Source organism: Lathyrus oleraceus, chromosome 6 (genome assembly GCF_024323335.1).
Source record: "Lathyrus oleraceus cultivar Zhongwan6 chromosome 6, CAAS_Psat_ZW6_1.0, whole genome shotgun sequence".
Taxonomy (NCBI): domain Eukaryota; kingdom Viridiplantae; phylum Streptophyta; class Magnoliopsida; order Fabales; family Fabaceae; genus Lathyrus; species Lathyrus oleraceus.
This window is the reverse complement of record NC_066584.1, coordinates 335,715,193-335,733,481: the sequence shown is the minus strand read 5'-3', so window position 1 is coordinate 335,733,481 and position 18,289 is coordinate 335,715,193.

The window sequence follows — 18,289 nt, the reverse complement described above, 5'->3', positions numbered from 1 at the left end:
ATGTGAGTTGAAATGAAATTAAGAAAGTATTGTTTCTTAGATCCAATGAACATTTACTTTCACTGTATGGTAGAAAACAATATTAAGACGTACATATAAAACGAGTTTATTGATGAGAACAAAGAATCTTACTTGGGACCATTTTATAATGTGTAAGTAGATATTAATTTTTTTCATATATTAATTTTATACACATTATTAATTATTTTGAATGTTTACAGAGTTCGCAATGACAACTAGTTATTATATGTCCGAAGAAAAATGTTGTAGTTATCTTATGGCAGTTACACTATAAACTCAATGTAGATATGTATAACATCTTGAGCGGGTAAGTGGTATTATTTATAATACTCAAATGTTACCTTTAGTATTGAATACTTTATTTTCATGTTTAATTTCTACCGACATGTAAACTATGGAGGGATACAATTTTGTGAAACGTAATATACAAGGTAGAAAGCCAAGGTTCATTTTTCCAAAAGTAAGTATTACTTGTGCTTTTTGATATTCTTTTATTTTCTATAATATATTACTTGTGCTTTGTTTGCATTAATTAGTTACTTTATAAAAAATATTTTTAGTCCCGAAAACAACCTTACAACCTTACAACTTTTCTTGTGGATAATACGTTATGAGACATATGTTAAATATTGTGTCTTGAGGCATTGTCGTATCATGGATTAAGGTATTAAATTTATACATATACATAAAATTTATTTATATTTATTAATTTAACTCTGTTGTTGTTAGACTATCATAATTTAAACTTTGCTCAAATTATAGGCATTTAGCAACGAAGCACGATTCTCACAAGAGGATATAGATGATATTCGATCACATTGGGACGATATCTTTCTACCTTATTATGAATCTCATCAACACTTTTTTTCTTGATTGTTGTAAGCATTGTATAGATGTTTTTGTTAGTGCGTGAGACACTTTTAGTTAGGAGAGAAAGAGAGAGAATAAGAAAATAAAGATTTTATTTTTGAATTAAATGATAATAAAATTGAATACAAAGTGTTTATTTATACACACCTAAGTGACTTGACTACTAAGTAAAATAAAAAACTAATTAACAAACCCTAAACCCTAATTAGCTTTGGGCTTGGGCTACTTAATTCAACTTATATTATATTTAATATCTCAACATACCCCCTTATAATCCAAGTTGTCGAAACACACTAATCATTGTTAATCTGAACTATTCCTAATTTCTTTCTCAACATTAGGAACCTATTGATCTTCAATCCTTTGGTGAAAATGTCAGCAATTGTGCTTCACTTGAGCAATGCCTTACTTTAAGTTCACCTCGATTCACCTTCTCCCTTAAGAAGTGAAATCTAGCTTCTATGTGCTTACTTATTCCATGAAAAACCGGATCTCTTTCAGTACATATTTAATCCAAATTGCTTGATATGCAACATATGATCCTGCTATATATTCAGCCTCACACGATGACAATGCCACCACTGGTTGCTTTCTCGAGCACCATGAGATTGGGGCACCAAATACTTGAAAGAAATATCCATTAGTGCTTCTTCTAACTTCCTTATCTTCACACCAATCAACATTTGAATAATAAGTAACCATAGCTTCTTTGCTTTCATAGTCTCATCAAAATAAAATTCCATAGTTTGTCAATCCTTTTAAGTATCTTGGGATTCTTCTTGCAACCTTCATGTGTGACATCCTGGATTCATTCGTATATCTCCTCACTAATCCGATTGAGAAATATATATCAGGCCAACTGTTGCACACATATCACAGAGATCCGACAATTTGTTTAAACAAACTTGCATCGACTTTGTCTTTCTCTCCATGCTTCTTCAACTTTAAATTTAGTTCGATAGGCGAAGATGCAGGAGTCGAATCGTCCATCTTGAATCCTTTGAGTATCACCTTGACATACTTTCTTTGATGTAGCACCATACCATGCTTCGACATTTGAAATTCCATGCCTAGGAAGTATGACAACTTTCCCAGATCGAACACTTCAAATTCCTTCTTCATCACATCTTTGAACTTTGATAAGTTCTTCAAGATAGTTCCAGTTACTAGCAAGTAATTGACATATAACCAGATGATTGTTATATCTTGTGCCACAATATGAACATAAACACCATACTCTGATTTGCATTTGAGTCATTCTTCTTAATACATGCCCTAGGTTCCTTCTTGATACCATCTAACACTTGGTGCAACTTTTATAATTTCCTTACTTCCTCCTGAATCACAAACCCATGAGGTTGCATGACATAAACTTCTTCATCTAAAGGTCCACTAAACAATATGCTTCAACTTGAACACTCATTTCACTTTGATAACTTTTGTATGTGCTGGCAATTCGACCAACTCCCATGTGTTATTTCTTTTGATTGCTTATAACTCTTTGACCATAGTATACTTCCACTTCATACTCTTCGACCCTAGGTCTCCATATGTTGTGACTTCATCATCACCAACCACTTCATAGTCTTGAAGTCTTGCTAGACGAGCTCTAGTTCTTTGCGGTCTCTGACTTGTGCTTGCCACAACCTCTCCGACTTCGACTGTGTCAGGTATGTCCGTAAAAAAATCGACTTCAACTGGAATATCAATAATATCTTCGAATTCGACATCATTACTTGCTTCTTCGAAATCATAGCTCTTCAATGGCTTGTCAATTGTATTACTAGAATTCCAATCCCAATCAAAATTTTCATCAATCACAATATCTTGACTAATCATAATATTCTAATTAAATGGATTGAACAACCTGTATTCTCCAGTATTATGATATCCTACCAGAATCATAGGTTCACTCTTGTTATCGATATTCCTTTTTCTTGCATTAGGAACATGTATGTAACACATAGAGCCAAACACCTTCAGATGACTCACTAATGGTCATTTTCCACTATACACTTCTTCAGGAACCTTGTTCTTCATCTTCTTGGTAGGGCACATGTTTAATATATAAACAGAAGACGAAACAACTTCACCCCATAAGGATTTTGGCAAATTCTTCTGCTTCAACATGCATCTCGCCATGTCCAATATAGTCATGTTTCTTCTTTCTTCTATTCCATTATGTTGAGGAGTATAAGAAGCAGTTACCTCATGATCAACACCATGTTCTAAACTGGATGCTTCAGATATCTTGGATGTGTATTCGCCACCTAGACTTGTTCGCAACACGTTGATCTTCTTTTCACTATGGTTTTTGACAAGCATCTTGAATCTCTTAAATATTTCAAATACATTGTCTTTTCTCTTGATCACATATATCCACATCTTTCGACTAAACTCATCGACAAACAAAAAGTACTTGTTTCCACCAATGACATGCTCCTCAAAGGGACCACATACGCCTGAATGTACAACTTCGAGTATGTAGGAGGATCTCATTAGAATATTAGAAATGAAAGACTTCATGGATTATTTTCTGACTACACAACTTTCATAGAGTTTGTCGAGCATCTCATGACTTGGTATACCAGTTATCATATCTTGAGTGATCAGTTGATTGAGCGGCCTAAATTTCAGATGGCTAAACCTTGGATGCCATAACCAACTATTTTTTTTGTCGACAACTGTTTTCAGACATTGTACCTTATTCGAACTCATCATGAACCTAAATATTCATTCTTCGACAGAGGAGATTTCATGACTAAGTTATTTTGAATGTCGAAAAGTTATAAGTCTCCATCTTTCATAACCATTGAGAACTCCTTTTCAAACAGTTGTCCAACACTTAACATATTACACTTCATTATATGGAAATAAAGTACATATTTGATCAAGGCTTTAGCTCCACCACTCATTTTAATAATTATGTTTCCAATACCTTCAGCTTGCAACGAGCTATTATCAACAACTTGACCTTTCTCTTCTTCGACTCGTCGAAATCTACTAATCATACTTTTCGACCAGTCAAGTGATTTGAGCATCCTGAATGGAGGAACCAGATCTTGGATTTGATATGGTCATCTGCAACTACATCCATAACCATCATATCATCAGAATCATTTGAATTTTGACGTCCAAGGTTCGCTCCTTCGTCCTTGCCTTTTGTCGATCCCTTGTCTTTCCTATACCAACAATGCTTGGCCAAGTGACCCCATTTTTCACAGTTATAGCACTGAACACGATTTTTCTCTTCTTTGTCTTTTTGATAGGAATTCCTTCTCCTCTTTTCGAGGATTCAAAAGCTCTATCTTTGACCTTATTCTTGTGAGGATTTGACCAAGACTTCTTGCCATGAGTCTTGTCGATTTTGCCTTTAAACTTGTTGGAACCACCATTCTTCTTCCATGGCTGAGTTTGTAGTGCTTATATTGAGTCTTGAACTCCTTTCCTTTCGACAATACTAATCTCATGCACCTCCAACAAACCAACCAAATCTTCCAGTTTTAGGGTTTCTATATTGTTGGATTCTTGAATAGCTATAATAACATGATCAAAGTGAGAGGTCAACATACACATTACCTTCTCAATTATAATCTTATCAATTAGGTTTCACCATAACCCTTCATGAGATAAACGACTTTCTGCACCTTCGACACATAGCCTGCAATCTTTTCGTTTTCTCCCATTGACAGCAATTCATATTATCGTCGCAAATTTTGCAACTTGACAACCTTAAATTTCTCGCCTCCTTCATAGTACTTGACAAGAATATCCCATGCCTCCTTCACTGATTCAGCATGAGAGATTATGTTAAAATTATCTGCATCAACCGCCAATTGAAAGTAAAACGCCGCCTTGCAATCCTTCTTCTTGGCATCCTTGTTAGCGGTTCTCTGTGCATCAGTTTCATCTTCACCAACCGCATGAATACCATTAGTAACCATTTATAGGGTTTCATGAAAGCTAATAGAGATTGCATATGTTTTCTCCATCTATACCAATTCTTTCTGTCAAGAGTTGTAAGGGAGTTTGGTAAATTTCTGTTATCATTCATCTTTGTAGCGATTGATCAACAACAACCCATGATCCCGGAAACACGATCTCTAACGTGTGATTCTTGAAAAAACGACCAAGAATCTAACCAAAACTCTAGATACCAATTTGTTAGCGCGTGAGACACTTTTAGTAAGGAGAGAAATAGAGATAATAAGGAAATAAGAATTGTTTTATTAAATAGAATGATAATAAAACTGGATTACAAAGTGCCTATTTATATACACCTAAGTGACTTGACTACTAAGTAAAATAACAAACTAAGTAACAAATCCTAAACCCTAATTAGATTTGGGCTTGGGCCACACAACTAAACTTGAATTATACCTAATATCTCAACAATGTTTTCATTATAGGTGCAAATATGCATAGGTTCTATTGATAGAGGTTTTGTGTATCCCAAATGTCATTATAGGTATTGTAAGCATTACAAGGTTTTTTTTTTAAATATGTATAAGTTCTCTATGTGTACAATTTTTTATATGTGTAAATTTGGTTTTGTAAACAATGTAAATTAGGTATTCTGTGTTTATGTTCTGTAAATTTAGTGTTTTGTCCCAAAATTTGTAATTTCAATGTAAAAAAATGATACATGGCACTCAAAATTATTTTTAAAAGAAATTATGAATGACAAAAAAATAGGTTATAACCTCGATTATTATGCCAAACCGACGTAAAAATTTGTCTTTTTCGCTCTGTTATTAACAAAATCCGAGAGGTATATGTTGCATGCTACATAGTTTTGAAAAAAATCTTGTTGTTGGGGATCAAACAAATTACAATTTTAACCATTCCCTGGTTATTCCGAAACTAAGAGGTAAGGTGGCAAGTTTTCAGGTCTCCCTTTTTTACCTCGCTTGGGAAACGGAGCTAAAATCTACTATGCCCATGAGGAATAATGTGTTTTTTGTAATAGTATTACTTCATCTAGGGCTAGAGGGACAATGATACCTCTTGCGATTGGAAAAATAATTCCTAATATCCAATATTCAATTGAAAGACCATGTATTCTTATTCAACATTATACGCTAGTACTTTTAATCAAATCCAAATTAAGATTTGGTGGCCAAGTGAATACATGAAGGATACCCAGAGACAAATTCCACACCCTTACTGCTAAAACACTCCTAATATACTTAATATATGAAATGAAAAAAACAATGAAAAACTTATAAATCAGTGTGATAAATCAATTTTTCAGAAGACTCTTCTTTTATTCAATATTATCCTTTCATGGAAGAATCTTTTGCATATATTAAGATCTTCAACATATTCGTCTTCCTGAATTCTTATGTATATTTCATCCTCTTTAAAATAAGGAATTAATAATTGGGTTAATGGTATGTTATAAGTGTTCTTCAAAATGTGCTTGAATGTTAAGAAATGGATTAAAAGTCTTGATTGGAATTGAATTTAGAAAAATTTATTGAGTTAGTAAAGAAGACCATGTAAAGTTTCCACTTCTAACTCCTATTAATGTGAGATATCACGTGGCACCACAAACTACGTTGAGAACAAGAAGAAAAAAAGTTACCAAAAAACATGGTGTAATTCGAACGCGATATCTCTTTGCTCAGACCTTGCTGCGACCATCTTAAAGGTGAAAGTGTAGTACTATGTCTCACAAACCTTTTTTCAAAAATAGGCTCTATCCAACAGTTTAATAAATCAGAAATCTCAATTTTTTTTAAACTGGTGTTAAAATATGGGAATAATGATTCATGCTTAAGAGGACATGAAACCCTAGGGTTTCTTTGAATGTCAAATAAACTATTCACTATATCAAAATACTAATTTTTATAGTGTTTCTTTAACTATAATAATCCAATTGAAATCCGTATTATGAATCAATGTGCTTAGAGATACGATGTTTGTCGATATTTGTTTGGTTTTGATGATAACAACACTATAAATTGAAGTCTTTATAAAATGGGTTGATCAAGGATTTGGTTTGTATGATGACAAGTGAAGTTATCATCTGGTATGAATAAGTGGTGTCATCTGATGTGATGATCTTGTTGTGGTTCTCAAGATATCAAAGCTCAATTGATATGGTGATCAAGTTGTAGTACTTGGATGTCTATATATATTCTCACCTTTGAAGGACAATACCTAATGTCAAGTGGCGTTAGATGAAGCTAGTTAAGATCTATGAAAAGCTTGTGTCTGATAATGGTCTCTATCTTGAAGAGTTATCTCTAGCCTTATGAGAAGAAGATTCAAGGTTCCATTGAAGTGCTAAAGTCAAAGATAATATGGAAAGGAACCTAAAGCTTAAGAGATGTGAAAGAGTGGAAGTGTGAAAGTCCGCCGATTTTGATACGAGTGATTTGTGTTTGTAAAGGTATAAGACCATCTCTTAAATTTACTTTAAAAAATCAAACACGCACTTTCAATTAATTGGAAAGCTTATATTTTTTATTAAAATCACGGGAAAATGTTGTTGTGCTTAGCCAGTTGGCTAACAACTCAAAAAATTCACTGTGAGTGCAATTTACACTATATAATTGATTAGCCCTTATACCTTATCAATTATCACTTTTGTAACACCTCATAATCGACTATTAGGACTCTAACTAACTAGTAATAACTATTTTAAAAATCATCCTTTTGGTACTTGATAATTGATTATATGATTTGCTTAAATGATTATCAACCTTAAAATGCCCATGGATTTTTCCATATTTGAGCCACCATAAAATGTATTTTACATACCTTTATATCACTCTCATTTATCTCTCTTTATTTTCTCATTTTTTTGTTAGTGCTTTGTAGAGTGAAGTTATACATTTTGAGATGTTTGGGTCTAGTGTAAGGACGTTGTTTTAAAATCTCATTGTGATGAATTTTGTTTTGTTGTGAGATAAACCAATTGAAAAGCTCTTGTTTGGTTATTGAAGTAACTAGTTAAAATTTTGGTTTGATTGGGGAGGTCTTTGTAGTTAAAACTCTCAATCAGTTCATGGGCTTAGCCTAAAGATTAAACCTCTCGGTATGTTTGAGAATTTCCAAGAGGTTCGTGGGAAAAACCTATGAAAAACGCACATCATATTGGAAAATCTAAAGAATGAAGTCATGCGAAGTGGAGTATGTAACTTCATTTAACCAAACTACTTTAAATCTCTATTATATTTCCATCTATTTGGTTTTCTGCTTTTCGCTTCTTTTATCTTGTTTGTTTTACAAATGTATTTTAAACATTAATTTTGTAAAGGATTTTTATTTGCAAATTGTTTTTCATACACACACAATTTACACTCACACTCTTATGTTTGGAGTCACTTTTTTGGATTTATGTGCTTGCATGTATAAAGTTGACAATCCCGCAAAATATCTCTTTTGATGTTTTGATAACGACAATAATAATTAAATTAAATAACAATAGCTTTCAACCTTGATAACGGTAACCTAACCAGAGAAACATATCATGCCTCATCAACAAAAATAAACTACATATTAAAATGCTTTATGATCAGGAACAATCCAGTAAAGAATCTCGAAATCCTATGATAAAGCGTGAAGGATCGCCAAATCGTGTTTGCATGTCTGTCTGAGTGACCAGAGTATTGTAAAAGTAAGGAATATTTTTTAAGTAATAAGGCAACTCACGCGCACACACGCACACACACACATACCTTAACAATATTTTTCAAACATTTTTATCATGAAAATTGTTTTCAAGGTCAAGCCAAGTGATTAAGAAGTTGTCCAATCTCTTTCCAAATATTTTTTTAACTAACCAATTGATTGGATACTTAAACCAATCTATTGGATAAACTTTTTTTGCCCGCCAATGGATTGGAATGTCATGACACTCGATTGGAGAATGACTGATCGATTAACCAAGCAATTAGGATAACACATTAATGACTTGAAAGACTCTATATTAAATATTTCATATTTGGACATGCTAATTGATTAAAAAAGAGTAGGCCAGTGGAAGGAAACATAATGTCAATCAATTGACTCATCAATTCTTTCCATGGATCATTTCCATTTTTGGAGCCTCCAACTCTTGTATAAATGAGGCTCGCCTCCACTTGTTTTCACACCACTTTCCAACTTTTTACTATTTCTTTGAAATTTATCTCTCTAATTTATTTCTATCTCCCTCTCTTGAAAATATTTCCTTTCAATTGATATTTCCTTAGTGCTTATAAGTGAAGCTTTGCTTGTGAGAAAGGTGTTTTTGTAAATGGTGTAACACCCTAAACCCCAAATACTTAATTTATAAAAGCATGCAGATAATTTACTTACAAACCAGGGGGTCACATTCTCTTGGCATAAACATATTCCTCAATTATCATATTATATCAGCAAAATAAACAATAACAACTAAACTTTAATTGTCACATAAGTAAAAATCAACTTTATTTCAAATCATAAAAGAAATAGTTCAATAAGTCTTAGAACAAAAAACAGTAAGGTAACGCATCACAGTCTTACACTATCAGAGCGACACACTGAAAGTAAAATAAAATCAAAAGTACAATAACAACTAAGACTCCTCTACTTGAGTATTTGCACCATATGCGTAAAGAAAAACACAAGCAAGAAAACAGGGGGTAAGAATACATTCATATATATATTAGCAGTGCATAAAACAATAAGGACAATGCACTTAATATCAATCATCAATCCCATAAATCATCCAACACAATAATCGATAAAAAATGCCGTTATGTATGTAATGTATTCATCTCCTATACTTCAATGAACATGGTACTAAGGTTTTAGACATAGGTATGTTATTGATTCATCCACTCGTCATTGGTTCCTCTCTGAACCATGAAACTTGTCATTGATTCCTCTCTAAACCTGAGACTCGTTACTAGACCGATGTCCTAACTCGTCACTGGACCGATGTCCTACCTATATCAAATATACATGATGCATGAATGCAACAAACAAATATAATACTTGTCTAAAAACCTCCACTTTCAATACTCGTTACTAGTTCCTATCTGAACCTAAAAACGAGCATGAATATCGCCAATACAAGGCCATAATATTGGTTCCTCTCTAAACCAAACATCTCAGCATAAACTCAATAGTTTTCCTCCTCATGATTCATTCCTCACAAACTCAACATAATAATTACAATATATAATTTCTCATCATTAGTTATCAAACAACATCGAACAGATGTCGAAAACAGAATCCACTCGAAAAATTGAGTCAAATGAACTAGAATCGGTCAAACAAGGACTGACGGTAACCCCTCTAGGCCTGACAACTGTCATGCTTATCCGTCACCTCTCTCTCTCATACATTCGTCATCATGCTGACACTTGAGCAAGGAGCTCTCCCCTAAGGTCATGACAGTTGGTCTATTACTTTTTTTATGGATGTCAACTTATCCTAGCGCAGTGGCGGTTTGCCCATCACGAAGGTGACACCCATCACCGCTGTGAAAAATGTAGATTTCTGCGGTTTCTTCATTGGGGGCACATTCGAAGCTCCAATTTCGATCCCAGAAAACCCAAAACTCTTAGCAAATCATTGTTCATCACTTATACAACATTAAACATATAGATTTTGCACAGATTAATCAATTATATCATTAATTGACAATATAACCATTAACAAGTTCATCAATTTAAAGCATGTCAACATGAACATCAAAACTCAAAATTGCACATATAATTTCATACAAAAACCAGGCACCAATATAACACGAAATTCACTGCATATCACATCAATCAAGATAGGTTTTGCATAAAGCGTCTCAGTATTCAACAATTTGATAAATGGAAGAAAATAGAAAGAAAGGAGAAAGAGGATAAGGAATCCTCTCTATCCTCCAAGTCTAAACATTCATATCATAAACAATCCCTCCCCTTTACCTCGAATTTGTAGAAAACCTGAAGCATTGGGTATGGAGGTTTTATCTTCTCCTTCCAAAAGCTCTCCTAAGGTTTCTCTTATCTTTCCTTTTTTCACCAAAAACACGTACTAACCAAACTCTCTTTCAACTTTTTCTATTTAAATAAATAAAATCCAATTCTATTTTATTTTAATTAATTTTGAAAACTCCCTTAAACTCTCACTAATTCCATCCACCTCTTTATTTTATTAAAACCTATATTTTTCTCCCCAAAGTCTTAGTTTCCCTTATTTCTCTATTAATTAATTTATTAAAATTATAATTAAATTATACTTTAATACTAAACTACCATTCTTTATTTCTACACTAATAAACTTCTATCTAAATTCCAATCACTTAAATAAACACAATTAAAAAAAGTCAAAAACACTTCAAAACTCAATCAAAATTTAAATAATTAAAACCAGAGTGTTACAACTCTCCCCGACTTAAAGAATGTTCTCCCTTGAAAATTACCTGAAAGAAACAACTATGGATAAGACTCTCTCATCCTGATCTCCAACTCATATGTCACGCTTCCTACAATAGGTCCTCCCCTCAACATCTTAACCAAAGAAATCTCTTTATCTCTTAGGTGTTTCACTTCTCAATCCTTAATCCGCAAGGGTGATGACTCAGCATTTAAGTCATCTCTCACTTGCACATCATGAAATTGGATCACATGGGATGGATCTGAAATATACTTATGAAGTGGAGACACATGAAAGGCACTATGGATATTTGAAAAAGACGGTTGTAAGGAAACTCTGTAGGCCACTTATCCTACTCTTTTAAGGATCTGAGATGGACCAATAAAATGAGGCGTGAATTTTTGAGACTTCAATGCACGGCCAACACCAATTACCAAAGTGAATCTCAAGAACACATGATCTCCCTCTTAGAACTCAAGCGTCTTTGTTTGATTATCATGATATCTATTTTGTCTGCTCTGCAATGCCTTCATCTTAATCTGAATCATCTTAACCTTCATAGTAGTCTGCTGAACAATCTTAGGTCCAAGCATAACACTTTCACTTGACTCATGCCAACACATTGGTGTCCTTCACCTTATACCATACAAAGCTTCAAAATCTATCACTCCAATACCATAATGGAAATTTTTGGTATAGGTAAACTCAATAAACAAAAGTTAACTATCCCAAATACCTCTTTGCTCTAAAATACAACTCCTTAATAAATCTTCCAAAGACTAGATAATCTTTTCTGTCTAACCGTCCGTTTGTGGATGGTAAGCAAACTCAACCTCAACTTGGTTCCTAATTTTTCTTGGAAACTCTCTCAAAACCTTTACTTGAACCTCAGATCTCTATCTAAAACTATACTAAAAGGAATGCCATGCAACTTCACAATCTCACTGATGTAGATCTCTACTAGCTTCTGCAACACTAACTGATCTTTATTAGAACAAAAGGACTTGACATACTCAGTCTATCCACAACAAATCATATTGAATCACTTCCTATTGTGGTCCTTAGAAAACCCACTACAAAATCAATAAAGATATTATCCCACTTCCACTCAGGAATTCTCAATGGTTGCATCAACCCAAATGACTTATGATACTCAATCTTTGAATTTTAAAAAGTAAAACAAGAATACACAAACTAGGAAATATCCTTCTTCATACATGTCAACTAAAACATCTTCTTAATATCTTGATACATATTCGTGGCTACGAGATGAATACTCGAACTAATCATATGACTTTCTTCAAGAATTATTTTCTTAAGCTCAAGCAAATCTGGAACACAAACTATGTCCCCAAACTTCATAATCCCATTTTCTTCTACACTGAAGTACACTTATTTACCTTTATTAATCAACACCAATCGATCAATCAATCCAAATTCCAACTTCTGACCTTCCTAGATCTCTTTTAGTACGCCACTAGTCAAATTCAGCATACCTAACCTTTTGGTTACAAGTGACTTAAGGTGCGCACTTCTACCACTTGGGGGGGGGGGGGGGGATACATCTATTAGTTAAAACATAAACATTTGTATATATATTATAAAATGCATTTTGTTTGAATTTTTCAATGCCACCTCCGCATCATCTTCAACCTCTCGCTTCTCTCTCTTACTCTTTCATTTGTTTTCCAGATTTTTGATCAAGTATATTTCTCTCATTTATCAACCATTTTTAATGAAATAAAGATCAAAGTTGCTCAGAATAATGCAAGGAACAAATGGTACGATAGGTTTCAGATAACACTTAAAGATAAGAACACACGAAGCCCAAAACCAGACCTGAAACCCTAGGTTTCATGCAATACAAGCTCACATAAACAACAAGATAAATGACATGTAAGTTAATGATCAACCTCAACATAATAAATGCTACATGTTTGCTTTAGAAATCAAATGGAAATGATGCATGTATAGTGAGTTTCTAAGTGCAAGAATATACCTATTGGAGCAAGATCCAATTCCTTTTCAACACCACTTCCAGCTACAATTTGATGCCCCTCCTAATGCCTATGAGTTCCCATAAGATGATTGGACCCTTTGTGTTGAATAATGGACGAGCCAAATGAGAGAATGGATGTTAAGGTTGAAAAGCTCTCAAGAATGAAGTTTTGCTTGGTAAGCTTGGTGTGTGGACAACTAAGGATTTGTCCTCTATTTATAATGATCCTTTAGGGTTTAAGAAGCCTCAGATATCATAAAATAATTGTGTCTTGTACTGGTTTGCATGCTTTGATAGGTTTTGCACAAAACACCAAGTGGGAAGCATGGCAAAATCATTAAGTACATGGAGTGTTTTGTGTTGCTTTTTTTTAAGCATAAGAATTGACTTGAGGTTTGGAGTTGGTATGTATCAGAACCAAATCCATTTGGGATCTCAATGGTACTTCTTGTTGGATTAAATATACATGAATGGAAGTGTGACCTCTATGCCAAAAATGGAATGATTCATTGTGTAATGGTTTAGTTGCTTGGATAATGGACCAAAAGTGTGTGAAATCTTCTGATTAGAGTGATATTTAGAAGCAAGAAGGAAATGTACTTGGAGATTTCGCATATTTGTTTGGATTTGCAATGCAACTTTGCTTGGAACTCGACCTATGAACCATTTCATGATGATGTCTTCCCAAATTCGATTCTCTTAGCTAAAGAATGGGAAATTCTTGCTCTTGGACATTTTAGAAATATGGAATCATGATCTATAACTTTTATGTTGAGAACTTTGCTTGATTCAGTTGGGATCTTGGTGAAAAATCGGCATAAAGTTGGTCATTTGATTTGGTCAGCATGCTGAAAATTTCACTCAGTGTTTTATCACTTGAAAAGAAAATGAATCTTGAACTTCATGGCCCCATATCTCTTCATCCATGCATTTTTTGGGATTTAATCACCTAGGACAAAGTTGAATTATGAAACAAGACCTTTGATTTGATCATTGAAGCAAAAAAAAATAGTGGCTTGGATCACAAGTTTTGGCCTTGGAAACTTGGGTATTTGGACATGATGTCTAGGGACTTGGTAAAAATTTCAAATTCTCTATCTTTGCCCCTTTTGTAAGTAACCTTAAATTTATTGATTAAACTTGACCAAATTACTTCATTGATCACATTTTCATGATCCTTGACTTGAAAAGTCCATAGTTGATAAAAAATCTTAAAAGTCAAACTTTGACTTTAGGCATCTGTTGACTTTTCATCAATTGTGTTCAAAACTTTCATCTGCTCATGAACCTAACTTCTTGAGTAATTTGAATCATATGAGTGGGTTATGAGGACACATTTGATTACCTTGGATCATTGCTCAAGCCATAGGATCATGCGTTGGTTAAAGAGTCAACATTAAGTTGACTTTGACCAAAGACCCTAATTTAGAGTGCCAGATGAATTGTGGCTTGATGAAATTGAATTGAGGTGAGTACAAAATTTTATTATTGATGGAGGGAGACTATTGATTACCTTGATATTTTTATGATAATACTAAGACTTGATTGATCCATCCCTTGAACTTCTTGATGCTAAAACCTTAACTTGCAAACAAAGCAAAGCAAGACATATATTTTTTGTATTTTTATGGGGTTAGCAAAGCATAAGGATATACACAAAATTATTTGATGACCTTGATGTTATGAAAATGATACAAATGATAAGGGATTTTAGGTGTGAAAATTAGGGTATTACAGCTGCCCCTATTTAAGTTTCTTCCATCTGGAGATATGAAAGATGAAATCTTCGTCTCGACGAGATCGGAGAGACTTAAATATTAAAATGCCAATTTTTGATCCTAAGATACCACAATGATGCTTATGATATGATGTGAATGATGCCACAGAAGACACACTATTGCTAGAGAAACCAAGCAGTGAGAGGAGGGACTAACATCGAGGAATAGCACCAAAGGCTAAAAAATTGGGGAGAATGTTTAAATTATTGGGGGTAAAATTGACACTTCACCGGGGAACGAGAGCATAAGTTATGATAATTAAATGAGAACCAACTTCCAATATTGGAAGAAGGATCCAGTTTCTTCTTTAATAAACTTTCATTTGAGAAAAAGGTGATCACTAAAAGAGAGATGGGAACCAATTACTCCACCGGGGATCTTCAAAACAAATTTCTCAAGTAAAGAGAAAAAAGGAATCTCGTCAAACTTCTTGTAACACCTCAAAATTTGCCCTCCTCTCTTGGGACTAGCTTAACATATTGCATATCATTTTTTAGGTCATTAGTCATTGCATATTTGCATATCACATGGCAACATTAAGAAAGTCATCCTCCTAAGTCTTGATCAGAAGATAAAGAGGTTAAGATGCAAGCTAAGGTTTCATGGACTGATTATTAATCATTTGAGGATGTGTGATTCAAATTAGGGTTTCATGGTTTCTCAAGGAGTTTGAGCTTCATCTTGGTTGAAATGATACATCATCATCATCATGGTCTTGTCATCACCAAGAGACTGATCAGATACCTTGGGATTAGGGTTTTGACCTCTGGTCAACCCTAGTCAGCTGCATTGGGGCAATCAGGGCTTGGCAAGGAGATGGGGTTTTCAATGGATATGGGGATCATTTCATGATTGTATTGAGCTTATGGAAGCTAGGGTTTCATCATTGAGCCATTTCATCAGGAGTTTGAGGCTCAACTTGATCAATGCATAGCCAGATTCATCTATCAGTCAGAAAAGTCAACTGTGGTCAACTGTGCCTGAATGATGGATTTGGAGGTGGGAGAGGGCAAGAGACACTTTATTCATGTCTAAACAAGTTTCATTTGATATTTCAAACATCAAGAATGAAAAAAATAAAGTCAGATGGAAACTTTCCAAAAATAGAAAGTGACTTGTAATTGGAAACTGCCAAAAATGGAAAGTTTTTCACTTCAAAATTACGTGTCCAAAAATGCTTCAAATGAAATTTTGTTCAACATGAAAGTTGTAGATCTTGCTCTCACCTTTTCAAAAAGTCCAAGAACACTCATTTCTCATGTGTGGTTGGCAAGTTATGATCAAATCATTTTCAGAAAATGTTGAAATTCAAAGTGGCATAACTTTTGAATGGAATGGCCAAATTGGGTGATTCTTTTGTGAGAGAATTCTTTACCTTGAATTAATTTTTAATGATAGCAAATTGTGTGATCATCATCCAAATGTTGGTTGTGCATTGCATTACATGATACATTTGTGTTTTCATTATGTTTTTCATCCCACTCTATTGTTGCATAACTGTACACATAAACCTACATTGATACTTCCCTTAAAATAACAATTAAAATGCATTTTATGTCAGTATGCATCAATACATAAGCCTCTGCATCGATACATACAGCATGTGATAAATCACAAAACCTTTTTGTTCAGTATGCATCGATGTATACGAGTCATGCATCAATACATGGAAGGCTAAAGACTCTATGCATCGATCCACACGATCCCTGCATCGATACATGACCAATTGAAACAGCCTGTGTATCAATACATACGCATTAGGCATCGATACATACTAGTGAAATAATCACATGCATCGATACATACGAATTATGCATCAATACATGATTAATAAATTTCACCAAAAATTCACATATCTTACAGTATGCATCGATACACACTCTTATGCATCAATACATAATGCTGTTTTATGTTATAACAACAACTGTTTTGCAGCATATATAAGACAGGTTATGACAGCAGTGCATTTTACGAATTCATTGAGGGAAAACAATTGAACACAAGATCAAAAGCAGTGTTGGAGCAATTGTTTGAGAGCAATTAGAAACCTGAAAGAGACTTCATCTTCTTCATCTTCTCAATCACTTTTCTTCAAGAACATTTACACATAACCATTCTTGTTCTTTGGATTAAAGAAGCATCGAGATAACGTTCAGTGGTACGATCAAGGATCTAGCTGTGGTTTGCAGTGGAACGATCGAGGATCTAGCTGAGTTGAAGATTGAAGGGGGTTTCTAGGAAAAACCTACTGGTTTGTCCTTCAAGAACTGGAGTGTTCTTGAGGGTTTGGGAGTCACGTTTGCAGAACATATTCAGCCGCAGCGTTGCGTTTGGAAATCGGGGGATTTCGCAAGCAGGTCGTGGAACCGGTGGATTGTTTGCAATTTCGTGCAGGAAAATCTTGATCGTGCTCAGATCAAGTGAAGGTTCATACAAGAAGAGGTTCTTAGAGTTTAGAATTCTGTCTTTGTAACATAACCTTGTATCAACGGATTCGGCAAATATTGATAATCAAAGTTCTCAATTTCATTTGAAATTGAGAGGGAGACGTACCCACACGCGAGGACGACGTGGGGAACTTCCTTACCAAATCTCTGCGTATCGTATTCTTACCTTACTCCTCTTTACGTTTTAAAACTGTTTTCGCAATTTCAGTTAGTGTATGGTGATTGTTCCTGTTGCAAGACAGCAGTGGCAAGAAAACTTTTAATCAAACTCCATTGCTGTTTATCATCGATCACATACACACCAACTGTTTGACAAAACGGTTAGCTAGATTTTATTCGTTGGAAAGAGACTTTAATGATAAGTGTATTCAATTAGTTAAAATTCTGGTGTGAATTGTTTCTGTCATTCTCATTAAAATCCAGCAATTAAACTTGTGTGTCCGGCTTTCTAGTAGCGGTTCAGAATAGACGTAAGTCGATTCGGGACTGATTTTTCCGCCAACTTTGAAAACTCTGATAAAATTTCAAATCCGTTAAATCTCAAAGAGGTGATCTATTCACCCCCCCCCCCCTCTCGATCACTAGCCACACCGTCTAACAAGTGGTATCAGAGCGCCGGTTCGCTGGTGCTCTGTGGCTGCCTGTAACAGTATGGATTCTGAACCAAAGGGGGCGTATAATAGAGCGCCTATTTTCAACGGTGAAAATTACGGCTACTGGAAAGACTGCATGCGAGTTCATATAAATTCTGTGGATAGGCTAGTATGGGATGCCATTGAAAACGGTCCGTTTCAAATTACTATGACTAATGCAGCTGGCGCCAT